We start from the raw sequence: 13,736 nt of genomic DNA, 5'->3' as shown, positions 1-13,736 counted from the left end.
AACAAATACCAAATTTTAATCAGCCAAAGTCTAATTAATTAGCTAATAAACTTAAAAATTTAAAAACCCAGAAGCAGTATGATGTAATCATTTTTATTATTATGTGCATATTTGTGTGCACATGCATATTTGCACACAAGAGAAGTTGAGTTTTACACTTTTCCCACCTTAGATATGACACAGGGTCTTTCACTGAATTTTGTGCTTGCTATTTCTGCAAGGATGACCAGGACACTGAGAAGGAGGAGGAAGGAGGAATGGAAAATATATTTTATAAAATATTCTCCAGCAGTGTGTGTGTGTGTGTCTGTGTGTGTGTGTGTGTGTGTCTGTGTGTGTGTGTGTGTGTGTGTGTGTTTTGTGTGTGGTGTTTGCTAGTGTTTGTAGGACTTTCCAAGGGACTAGCCAAAAAAGTAAAATTAAAAGTAAGATGTGTCAATTCATGCAGGCATTCTAGGATAAGAGCTGTAATTTGACAAGTTCATTAGACAAAAACACATTGGAAGACAGGAGTGAGACAAGGCAATATAATATGGACACTTAGAGGGAAGATCCAAAACATAGATACAATGATATACTGAAGTATTACTGAATTTTCTAATCTCATTTTTAATTTCTGAAATAATACTCTAACCAAAGCAACTTAGGAGAGAACGGGTTTATTTATGCTTGTAATTCTATCATAAACTTCATATCTGTGAGAAAGTCAAAGCATGAACTAATCACATCACAGTCACAGAAAAGAGTAGAAAGAAATGGATGCCTTGAAATAAATGTTTGTTGCTCAGTTTGACTTCTTCTTTCTTACATAGTTCATAAGCCTTTGCCTAGGGAATGGTAGATCTTCACACATCAGTTAATTAATTGAGACAATCACCCATAGACTGCCCATAGGCAAATCCAATATAAACTTGCCTCCACTTGGTATCCCTTCCCAGAGGATTCTAGTTTACTTCAAGTTGGGAATTATAGCTCAGTCTCACAGGTAGACTGTGTATATGATGCATGTTGAAGTCATTCAGAAAAAAAAGAAAGCACTGGGAAATAAGGAATTTTTATTTTCAAAGTGAATCTTCCTAGAAATATCATACATAAATAGTGAAGAAATAATGTCTAAACAGGGAAAGTTAGAAAGATAAGGTTTGTGGGTAAGAAAATCTTGTAAACTTTCCTGGCCAATAATATTTAACTAATCCATGGTACATGGGAATGGGAACAAATTTTAGGAGTATATATTATTTTAGAATATAGTTACATAGAGAAGAATGTCAAGTCATAGAAATGTATTTGCTTATGTCAATCTGGCTGTAATAAGCATCTTAGAATTACTTAAAATTTGGGGGCGTTATTTTAAAATTTAATGATATAAGGAAGAATTTTTAGACATTATTTTAAAATGAGTAAACATAATTTCCAATATTCTTTTTAACTCTAAAGTTATTATTTTTGCAAACATTCTTATAATTTTATGCATCAATTTCAATAGACCAAGTACCTTAAAAGACTTTTCATCAGCTCTATCACAATATTCAAATATTCATGTAGTCTGGATTTCCAAAGTTTGTTATCTAAACAATGGGGAAAAAAAAGGTTAGCCTATTATACTAAATCTATCCTGCCAAACTGCTGTATTACAAGAATGCTGAAAACAGCATTATTTTAATTAAAAGGTAAGTACCAAATAATAACCTACTCCACTGTTCACGTCACAGATGTGAGCAAATCATGTTTAACTGCCATTGCTTCAGCCCATTAGCTTCTCAGTCTGGTTATCTTATTACAGTGGCTCAGTAAATTTGTCAATGTTCTTCTAACCTCCAGGACACTCGGAACAGGCCGTGTCTTTGGCTAGATTGACTGGAAATTGCTATCAGTAAGTGACTGTGTCTGTATTCTTTCTAAGCATTAATGGGCACCCCTGAGTAATGTGTCTGGGTCTGCAGTCTGTTTTTTGTTTTGTTTTTCTTTTCCTTTCTTTCTTTTTCTCTTTCAATTCCCTGTAGACGCCAAAGCAAAAAAAAGATAGGTGATAGGGGCATTTGTAGGTTCAGTAGGCTCGTGAAAAACACCCCATTAGTATCAACAGTTGCAGCATAATCTGAACATGGAATTATACCTCTCCATTACTATAAACCATTTATAATATATTTGTTCCTGAAATACCATGTGATGCATCAATACTTACCAGGGTCCTTCTGAAAGTCCTAGTAATTGGACATAGCCATGTAGCTGTGGGTTATAACATGACCAGAGCTTACTAACAACTTTTAAGTTATCTCTTTAATGTCCTTATTCAAATGATTATTTACAGTATAAATGTTCCAACGCTGCAAGAAAAAAAGATTTTCTTTGCTTTTCATATCCCTGCTCTGTGCTAATACACAAAAGTGAAAAACTCAACTTATCTGATTATCTAATAGATCATATGTTGAAAGAGTCCACAAACAGGACAAATAGAGTCAAAATTTAGCATAAAATAGACACATTATAACAAATAACTCTACTCAATACTCCAAAGCTACAGTGTTCTAATAAATTAGGGAATGGAGAGATGGCTCAGTAATTAAGAGCATAACATTGCTTGGTAAGGAACTTTGGTTTAATTACCCCCACCCATTTCAGCAACACATAATACCCTGTAATTCTAGTCCCAAGAGGACCTGATGTCTCTGGTTTCTGTGGGCACCTACACTGATGTATACACTGGTCCCCCACTAAGCACACCCACTCAGATGTATGTTAATACACTGCTGTATTCAGGTGATGCCTTAGTTAGGGGCTCTCTTGTTGTGAAGAGACACCATGACCACAGCAACTCAGTGAGCAATAAAAGAATGCTAGGGATGGGAAGATGGCTTAGTTGTTTAAGAGTACTTTCTATTATTCTAGAGTGTCTGACTTAGGTTTCCAACACCCACACTGGACAGCACTCAACCATCTCTGACTCCAGCAGGCACGTGACTTCCTATGTGTTCTCTGATGGAACCTATACTGATATACACACTAACCCACATACTCATAATTAAAATTGATAAACCCACTCCTTATTAAAACTAGAATGCCATTCCTTTTCCATTCTCTTCTTTTTCCATCAACGCTCATGATCTCATACTTGAATTATTAAAAAGTATGCCAGTATGTTTATACACAGCATAGCTGCTTATGCTGTCTGGTTGGGCCTTATAGAAAGAGTCAGATATGCATAGAAATAATAATGACAGTTGCCCGTGCGATCTCATATGTACAAATCTTATATTCACATATTTACCTTCACATCTGATTGAATCTAGGAAATAGTGACAAAATTCTATTGAATATATTTATAAAATACATATACATACAGACAGGTTGAAATTTCAATCAAAATCCAAATTTTAAAATACTCTGTCATTTTTTTCCCTCTGAGAATCATAATTATGTCACAGGTGGAAAATCCCATACATAAATTTACATGGTGGTATCTAGTCAAAATTCACACCAAAAAGATTGTCTAAAATACATGGATGAGCTAACACCAACTAAGGATGTAAGAAAAAGCACTATGGAAACTGACCAGCTAATGGCTTAGTTTCAAAACATAATTTTTACAAAAGAGATTAAATGAAAGCACTGCATGGGTGAACTTCCAAAAGGGAAGGGACAAGTGACCACTTGGCCTTAGAACAACCTGTGGACAATGATGGTTTTACTGGATACAGAACAAACATGACACAGTGTGGGGTCTCAGTGTGAGAACTAAGAAGAAAAAAAATCAGTTGAAGCTACACTATACTCCTGATTTCTAAAATAAAAGTATTTTTTTTTTTATTTTTGGTAGGTCCTACCTTATTCATTATAACATTGACAATATATTATCTTTTTATATCCATTCATATGCAAAGTAATTAGCATAAACATTTTAAAGAGGAGCAGACATTGAATATAATTTTATGCTATATCTTAAGGTTCATTGTTTGAAGTTAGTAACCCAGAAGCTACAAATATACATGCTAAGAGTTTTGACAGGGATGTGATCCAGATTGTTCTTTCTCTCCTACTGGACATGACTTGAAGTTTATGAACACTTGTGAAATAGCATAAAGAGAAATGTCTCATCTAAACTCTGAATTAAGAACTAAAACCAAACAAAGCACAATGAGAATGCACAATTAAATTTAAATTTCAAGTAAAAAAAAAAAAAAAAAAACAACAGGTGGAGTCAGTAGAGATGGCTAAGTAGTTAAGAGCACTGGTTACTGCAGCAGAGAACTACATTTCCTGCCAGAACCCACACAGCAGCTCAGGATCATCTCTAAATCTTCAAAGGATTCTAGTATTCTCTTCTCACCTCTGTAGGCAACACACATGAATAAACATGGTACGCAGACATATATATGACATATATATATATGACATATATATATATGACAAAACATTCATATGCATAAAATAAAACTAAAAGTAAAATATAAGTAACTGTGAAGGTATCGTTGGTATGATATTTTGACAAGTTTTAAGCTTGTGCACTGACTGCTTAGCTGGCTGGATGGACACATTTGAGTAAGAAGTTCTGATGTGTCTAAGGGACTAAATAAACTACCCTTGGGACAAAAGAACGTACTAACTTTTTTCTGTTGGGTACTTTATAAAAGGAGAGATTAATTTTAATAAGTGAGAACCCAGTCTCTAATGCTGCCAAGTCTCCCCCACAACAACCCAGCATAGTTCTAAAGGTTCCTTTATATCATCCAAGCAACAGATAGGTTTTCCTTCCTTGAGGGGGGACAGGCATGTGAAAAGGTGGGTTGGTTGCTGGCTGTTTCATCACTCAGCTTGCTGGTTGGTTGATTGTTGGCTTGTTGGTTTTTCTCTCATTGTCTCTACTTAACTGAATTATTGATGGCATAAACGTCCTGACTTGATCTCTTTGGATCTTCAGGGCGGTTACTTAAATATTGGATGGAAGAGTTATTTTGTAAATTTATTAAGGATCTTTTTCTAACTTTTATACTATTTTCGAATCTTTTGTAATTATTTCCTCTTTGTGATGGAGCAGTCATTCTCTACTGGCCCCCTACCTCTTTACCTCACACCTGTCATGCAGTCAAAGTTCTCTGTGGCAGGCACTTCCGGAAGAAGATAGTAGATACTTAGCCAGTGAGAAAAGCAAGGCTTAGAAATGCTATGTAACATCTCCTATGAACATTAATCTATCTGGTGTTAGAACCTGGATGTGACCTCTGGCTTGGTCTGTCTAAATATAGAAGTCATAGTGTTACTGTCTCCTCTAATTACATTTCTGTTTCTGTAATACAATACCCTGAGAAAATAAACTTAAGGAAAAAAAGATTGCTTAGGTTTACAACTCCAATTTACACAATAATTATTATGTGGAACTCAAGGTGGAACTTAAAGCATTAAATCAAGATCAGGGAGATAATAAACACAACACCTAGGTAGCTTTCTCTACTATTACATATTCGAGGGCCCCCAATCAGGGAATGACACCTCCCATGGTGGGATGAGTATTTGCATATCAATTGGAATTTAAGAAAATCACTCCAAATATGCCCAGGAGGCTACTAGATCAATATATTTCTTCAATAACATTTTGTCAAAGCGATTCTAGTCTGTCAAGTTGACAGGCTGTATCAAGTTGACAGTTATAACTACCCAGCACTCTGCCATAACATGTTGACTGTGAGTGAAAGTACTGAATAATTGTATGTAGCCACTGTTTTGGCTTCCATTAAGACCTTCCATTACAATTAATAGATGCAAGCCAGGGTGTCAGGCTGTCGACAAAGATGAATAAGGCTTGCTGGTATCTTCTCATTATGTCCTGTTGACAATTGGTATATATTTAGTATCCATGCAATAACAAATGGATTAACAACTTTGTGCACTTCAACAATAATATTTAATAGCTTTGAAATGATTAAAATTATGTGCTAGGCTTACAATAGGGGTGTGTGTGTGTGTGTGTGTGTGTGTGTGTGTGTGTGTGATATTCTAAAATACAATTATTAGGGCTATTGCATTAATAGTAATTTTGGAGACGTTCACTTGAAACCAGTGTTTCTTTCCTGATTGAATCTGATCTACCAATGCAATCATAAAATGCTGGGTGACAATCGTTCTCCCAGGCTTTTTGATACTAAGGATGAGTATGAGAAAACCCATCTGTTAACCTTACTGCTGGGTTAGGAGAGGCAGAGAAGTCAGAAACTGGAGAACTGTAATCAGGCTCTAGAGAAAGGCACTTGGGAGCCGGGGAAAAGTCAATGTAAACAATATAAAAGGATAAACAGTTCTAAAAAAAATTAAATCTATGCTCATGGGGAAAGGGAGCCATTTCCACTGAGGTGGAAAGGGAATCGTGAATAATGTTCTCGTTGAAAAGCTGAAGGGCGCTAGCAGGTGCACCGCTCTTATTTTGTAGCCGAGTTGTAAAGGGACGAAGGAGAAAGCACTTACTGGAACATCTGCTGCTCAACCCACTTGAAGAAAAATAAGCAGGCAGCAGAATGAGCACATCTGCCGGCGTTCAACACATGCAGCAGAGACACAGCATAATCAAGGAGAGTCCGAAAGCACGTGTGTCCTTCAGATTTCCCCAGAGCTTCAGTGGGAGGGATGGGAGAAGGGTAATCATCCGGAGGGGCCTGTGAAATTGGGGAGACACTCCTTCCAATCTGCAGACCGAATGGAGACTGTGCGGGAATGAAATCGCAGCAGCTGAAGCCTAAGAGTGGATTTCGGAGTCAGCTGATCAATGTGTATGGAACCCACTGCACCGAGTAGGGGAGGAGAGGCCTGCTTGGAGGCAGACAGTATATCAGGACAATGACTGACATCATAACCCCCAAAGCATGCCTAACAGAAGGAAGGGTAGAAAGGCATGGTAAAATACCATTCGTGTAAAATTTAAAATGCTCCCGTTTCTCAATTGAGTACCCTTTACTGGTCAATACCCACAATCTTGCAGATCCTGTCAGAGTGCAGGGCTAACTACTGCCTCAGTCCCTTTGTGGTAGCTGCTTTTCTCTTGTTAAGATAAAATAGCCTCACAAGAAAACTCCAATGAATAAAGGGTTTATTTTGGCTTTCTGTTTGACCTGCAGCCCACAGTGTTGGGGAAGCCACGGTGTTAGGAGCAGATTTCCATCCTATTAACTGCAACAAAAATAAAGCACAAAAAAACAACAAAAAATAGAGGGTAAACATTAATGTTATCATTAGTCTTTTTAAAAAAAACTTTATCATTAGTATTTGAGAAATGACTGAAAGGAGAGAACAGAGAGGAGAAAGGGGGATAGAGAGAGACAGCGAAAATGACAGAGAGACAGAGACATAGCGGCACAGAGAGAGACAAAGAGGCAGAGACATAGAACAGGAGGACAGATGGCGATTGTGGAATCAGCCCTCTTCTTTCACCTTTTCCATGGTTATCAGTTTCAGGAATCAAATTCAGAGTTTTAGGCTTGAGGTTCAAGTGTTTTTATATCTACCTTCACAGCCTTCATTAGTTAATTTTATCTTTTATACCAAATACAAAGAATGTTTGTGAAATGGAGTACAGCTGAAGAGAAATCAGAACAAACATAAGACTCAAAAAGCCATCATAACCTTGTCAAATCCACCAGAGAGAATTTGTGTATTGACTTCACATGAAACGAGAGAAACAGGCACTGTGGGTAGAAGGGTTGCTCATGGTAAGCATTCCCCTGGATGACTTCCATCACAGGCATGGGGACTTAGAACCAGGAGAAGTGTCATGGTGTATAGAAAACCACACACTTACAGACACTTGATCTTTGATAAAGAAACCAAAGTATACACAGAAAAAAGAAAGCAACTTCAATAAACGGTGCTGGTCTAACTGGCAGTTTGTATGCAGAAAAATTAAAATAGATCCATATTTCTCACCTTGCACAAAGCTCAAGTCCAAGTGGATCAAGGACCTCAGAATAAAACCAGACACCCTAAATCTAATAGAAGAGAAAGTGAGAAAGAGCCTTGGGGGAGGGGGGTCCTAAACGGAACTCCAATGGCTCAGGCTCTAAGATTAAAGAATTTATTTATGGGACCTCATGAAACTGTAAAGTTTCTGTACATACTTAATAGAACAAATCGGCCTACAGATTGGGAAAAAAAAACTTCACTAACTCCACATCTGATAGAGAGCTAATATCCAAAATATAGCTAATATCCAAAATAAAGAACAGGAGAAGCTAACCTACAAAGGAGGAAACAACTCAATCAAAACAATGGGGTATAGAACTAAACAGAGAATTCACAACAGAGGAATCTCAAATGTCTGAAAAGCACCTAAAGAAATGTTCAAAATCCTTAGTCATCAGGGAAACGCAAATCATAGCAACTCTGAGATTCCACATCACACCAATCAGAATGACTAAGATCAAAAACTCGAGTGACAGCACATGTTGGTGAGGATGTAGAGAAAGAGGAACACTCCTCCATTGCTGGTGGGACTACCAACTTGTACAACCGCTCTGGAAATCAATCTGGAGGGTCCTCAAAAATTTGTCACACAGTGGTACATGTTCCACTATGTTCATAGTAGCCATATTTATGATAGCCAGAGTAGGAAACAACCCAGATGTCCCACAACAGAAGAATGGATACAGAAAATGCGTTTCATTAAAACAATGGAATACCACTCAGCTATCAAGAACAAGGACATCCCAAGTTTTGCAGGTAAATGGATGGAATTAGAGAATATCATTGTGAATGAGGAAACTCAGACCCAAAAGCACAGTATGTGCTCTCACTAATAAGTGACTATTAGCCACAAATGTACAGAATACCCAGGATACAGTATGAAGAACTCAAGAAGGTTAAAAAGCCAAAGGATCCAAGTGCCTCAATCCCACTTAGGAGGGAGAAGAATGCAGTCACAGGGGGCAGAGGAAGGAGGGACCTAGGTGTAGAGAGGGCATGGGGAGGGAAAAGGGGGAACATGATCAGGTATTGGGGGGAACAGTGCTGAAGCCCCGAGGGCCAGCAGAAAGAATAGAAACAGGCAACCGCAGGAGGGAGGAAGACATTGTAGGATGTAACAGTGACGTGGGAGGTGAGAGACGCTCAGATCCAAAAGGAGGGGACCTTAGATGAAATGTCCTACAGCACAGGGACAGGTAGAGTCCACCTATAGTAGAAAGACAGGGCATCAAGTGGAGGGATGGCGTTACCATCTCACAGTCAGAACTCTGACCCAGAATTGTTCCTGACTAAAATAACTGCAGAGAAAAACTTGAGAAGGGGCTGAGGGAAAGGAGGTCCAATGACAGACCCAAACTGGGATCCAGTTTAAGAGGAGGCTCCAAGGCCTGACACTATTACTGATGCTATGGTGTGCTTCCTGACAGGAGCTTAGCATGGCTTCCCTCTGAGAGGCCCAAAAAAGAGTTGGAAGAGTCAGATGCAGATACTTAAAACCAACCAATGGACAGAAGCCAAAGACCCCTGGGGAAAGCTGGAACAAGCTGAGGAGGATGGCGACCCCAGAAAAAGACCAACAGTCTCATCTAGCTTGGACCCTGGAGATCTATCTCTCAGACACTGAGCCACCAACCAGGCAGCATGCACCAGCTGACATGAGGCCCTCTGACACATATGCAGCAGAGGACTGCCTGATTTGGCCCCAGAGAGAGAAGGATCACCTAACCCTTGAGAAACTTGAAGCCCCAGGGAGTGGGGAGGTTTCTTGTGTTGGGAGTGGGGGGTGGGCACATCTTCTTGGAAATGGGGAGGAGGAATGGGTTGAGGAACAGTCAGAGGGTGAACTGGGAGGGCGAGGAGGATAACAACTTGACTGTATAAAGATATAATAATAATAATAATAATAATAATAATAATAATAATAATAATAGAAGAAGAAGAAGAACAACAACAACAACAACAGAGGAGCGTAGCCACAATGAATAGAGTAAATGCTTAAAGGAAAGGTCCCAAGGTGCTTTTGGCCCTTTGAGATAGCTTCCACCCCAGTGTCAAAGAGGCAAAGAAGTTTGGCACAAGGGATCTGCTCTTTCACCCAAGGGATGCATCATTTGAAGGTCATGATTTAGAGCAGTGATAACATTTTCCTTCACTGGGGCATACATGTTTAAATTCACAAATAATGCAATGCTTCAGTTATTTCTTGACTTTTAATTTTCTCATAATTCATCCACGAGGGCTGAATGAGAAATGGCTCATGGATTACAGAAGACTTTCTATTTCAGAGGACCTCAGTTTTCTTCTCAGTATCCATAGCTAGCAGCTCACAGCAATCTCTTAACTCCATGTCCAGATGATCTGACAACTTTCTTGGCTTCCTCAGGCATCTGCTTTCACACCATTGATTCGCCACAATGCACAGAAGCATGCATGCAGGCATGCAAGTACTAATCAATAAAACCTAATCATACAAATCTATGAGCTTCTTTGTGTGATGAAGGAACAGTTTATTCCTTCGCGTTTTTCTGCTTTTATTATTCTCTCATGCGCTATAATATTATGTTGAACTGAATTGATATTTTCTATTAACAATGTTTATTTTCATGTTTAGAGTTTTGCTATTAAGGGAAAGAGTAATGTTGATAAGTTTCTGTTATAAATCTGTAGCTTAGTGTTTGCCATTTCCTTTCTTTTTTTTTTTTTCATATCACCCATTTTTCGAAGACTTATTTTGCTCTGTGGGTCTTAGTCCCTAAACTTTCTAAACAACTCTGAAATGTTTTTCCAAGTGGCTAGAGTTGCCATGACTGCCTCTGCCACCTTCAGGCACCCAGAGTACAGCTCCACCACCGTCCTTTCACAGCTGCTTCTCCTCGCTTTCTTTGTGCCTGGCTCATTCTCGTCGTTCAGTGTTCTTGATTTTTGTCTACAAATCTTAGTTACTGATAAAGGGGGAAACGCAAAGGAACAGCTCCAAGGTATACCATCATTTTAAATAGTTAAATTTTAGAAGAGTTAAAAATCAACAAACGAAAGACTTCACAATAGCTCAGCACAGCACAGAACAAGCAAAATCAATGTGGCAGTCACCGTCCTAAAATCAAAGTGGAATCTAGGTTAAAATTCAATACATGATGTGAGAAAGTCTCATGACATTTACAATCTGCCAAAGAGAAGTAGAACTCCCATGAGGTCTTCTAAAATAGTCTGTAAACAAAATGAAGGAAGCATATGAGCTGTAATAGAAAGCTAGAAACTGAAAGACAGCCTTTTAGACCACTTAGGACCAAAATTATAGTGACATACATTAGAAAATTATTTTTTTCCATAGAGATGGCCAGGGATTAAGAGTATCTGTGGTTCTTTTAGAGGACCTGCATTTGATTCCTAGCACCCTCCCAAGTCAGGTGAAATCCATGAGTATGTGCACTTAACATGAGCATAAACCCCCACACAGACACACCCATATACACACAGTTAAGCATAATAAAGTAAATGTTTTGTAGGATGGAGAGATGATATAGTTGTTAAGAGAACTTGCTGTTCCTATGAAGGGCCTAGGCTCAGTTTCCAACACCAAAATGGTACCTCATAATCATCCTGAACTCCAGGTCCAAGAGATCTTCCACCTTCTTCTGGCTCCTCAGGAACCAGTCACACACACAATGCACATTCATGTATGCAAACTAAGCATGCATACACATAAAATAAAAATAAAACATGTTCTCTACTTACAGAATATCCATTGATCTTAATTTAGTTTAATTCACCTCTTTTAGGTGACTTAGAGTGAACACTGTAAAATTAAGACTAAATTCTATGTCAAGAGACATTCCTACCCCAAAATTTTCAAGCACTATATGAAGAAGGATGGCTTATAACTGAACATGTTCAAGAATGTTCCATGTGGATATTTATGTGAATTTCCTTAATAAGAAGTTCTAGATTTTTTCTTGAAGATGCAATGTTCGTGAATTATCCTTCAGTCTCTTCTCATTCACAAGTAGTGAATATTTCTTGCTCTTCATATCTCTTGATTGCACTGACCGCCTTTGAACTTTATAAGAAGCAATCAATGCTTACAATAGTCATTGTAAATTTGTAAATAGTTCAACCATTTATTGTCAAATTTTATTAAGATACAAGATCCAGGTCTGTATTATGGCAGGATATATTGATTAAGAGGCATTGGGGGAAATGTCCTGTTTTCTATCTCCCTTTGAATTCAGCCTTTATGGTGGCCCGATTTTGCATACTTGTTCCCACAATGTTACATTTGCTTAGGACTTCTTGAAAGAGGAATGAATGGGGATTTTTGCAGAATTAATTAACTAAGGAAGTGCGTCTAGGAGAAAGGAAGTCAGAGAAGCAAGACAGAACAGGAAGAGACTTAGAAGGATGAATCTTGTACTGGAGGAAGAAGTAGCGATGGAAGTCAGATGGTTCAATGGAAAGATCTTGATACAAAAATAAATATGTCCATCTTATACTTCATGTCAGTTTTCTGTCAATTATCTGTTTCTGACAGGAAGGGTACAATATCCACCTAGGTTAAGCAGCTTAACACAGAGTCAGAGAAATCTATAGGATTAAGAGGGCAGTTGAGGATCTGTACTCTTTGCAACTTCAACAGCAGGTGCTGTCTATGGTGGGGAACATGACATTGCCTTCATTCTTGTTCAATACAGACCCGGTCTCTTTTATAGAATCTTCCTGCTAAGTATGCACATCAGTGCCTTGTGATATATACACACCTGTTACTTGAAAAAACAACTTCATTGGTTCCTATCAATCATAACTTCATCTTAACTAAGCAAGTCATGAAAACACTTACCAAGTAAATTATTAATATTATTTCAGCAATAATAGCAAAAGATTCATATTAGAGGAAAACTCATGAATGACATTTTCTCCAAATGATTAGGAAAGGTTAAAGGACAAACTGCCCCTTTCCCCTGTGCATTCCTCCCTCAGCTCTTAAGGTGCATAGGAAGCACAAGTGGCAGATGGGGCCATCAAAACTGAATGTCTGACCCACAGGAGACAAAACCTTGGGAAGTTCACCTACAAGGCAATTCCAGTCGGTACCATCTTCAAGGATGACCAATGTCTTGCTATGACCAGTGCCTTGCAGTGCTTGATGTCTTACTGCAACGGGCTCAAATTGGGTATTTCTTATTTACATTTCAAATATTCTCGTTCCCGGTTTCCAGGCCAACATCCTCCTAACCCCTCCCCCTCAACTTCTATATGGGTGTTCCCCTCCCCATTCACCCCCCATTACTGCCCTCCCCCAAACAATCCCATTCACTGGGGGTCCAGCCTTGGCAGGACCAAGGGCTTCCCATTCCACTGCTGCCCCAACTAAGCTATTCATTGCTACCTATGAGGTTGGAGCCCAGGGTCAGTCCATGTATAGTCTTTGGGTAGTGGCTTAGTCCCTGAAAGCTCTGGTTGCTTGGCATTGTTGTTCATATGGGGTCCCGAGCACCTTGAAGCTCTTCCAGTTCTTTCTCTGATTCCTTCAACGGGGGTCCTGTTCTCAGTTCAGTGCTTTGCTGCTGGCATTCGCCTATGTAATTGCTGTATTCTGGCTGTGACTCTCAGGAGAGAACTACATCCTGTTCCTGTCAGCCTGCACTTCTTAGCTTCATCCATCTTATCTAGTTTGGTTTCTGTATATGTATGGGCCACATGTGTGGCAGGCTCTGAATGGCCGTTCCTTCAGTCTCTTTTCTAAACTTTGCCTCCCTATCCCCTCCTATGGGTATTCTTGTTCTGCCTTTTAAAGA

The 13,736-nt window shown here is 38.8% G+C and overlaps 1 pseudogene; it reads right to left on the bottom strand.

The window, feature by feature from the left end:
- Positions 1-6,452: 6,452 nt before the first annotated feature.
- LOC116904333 overlaps positions 6,453-13,736 on the bottom strand; it is a 34,584-nt pseudogene continuing 27,300 nt past the window's right edge.

This window comes from Rattus rattus, chromosome 6 (assembly GCF_011064425.1).
Source record: "Rattus rattus isolate New Zealand chromosome 6, Rrattus_CSIRO_v1, whole genome shotgun sequence".
In the NCBI taxonomy this organism is placed as follows: domain Eukaryota; kingdom Metazoa; phylum Chordata; class Mammalia; order Rodentia; family Muridae; genus Rattus; species Rattus rattus.
The sequence above is the reverse complement of the archived record's forward strand: the minus strand, read 5'-3'. Positions and strand labels throughout refer to the sequence as shown.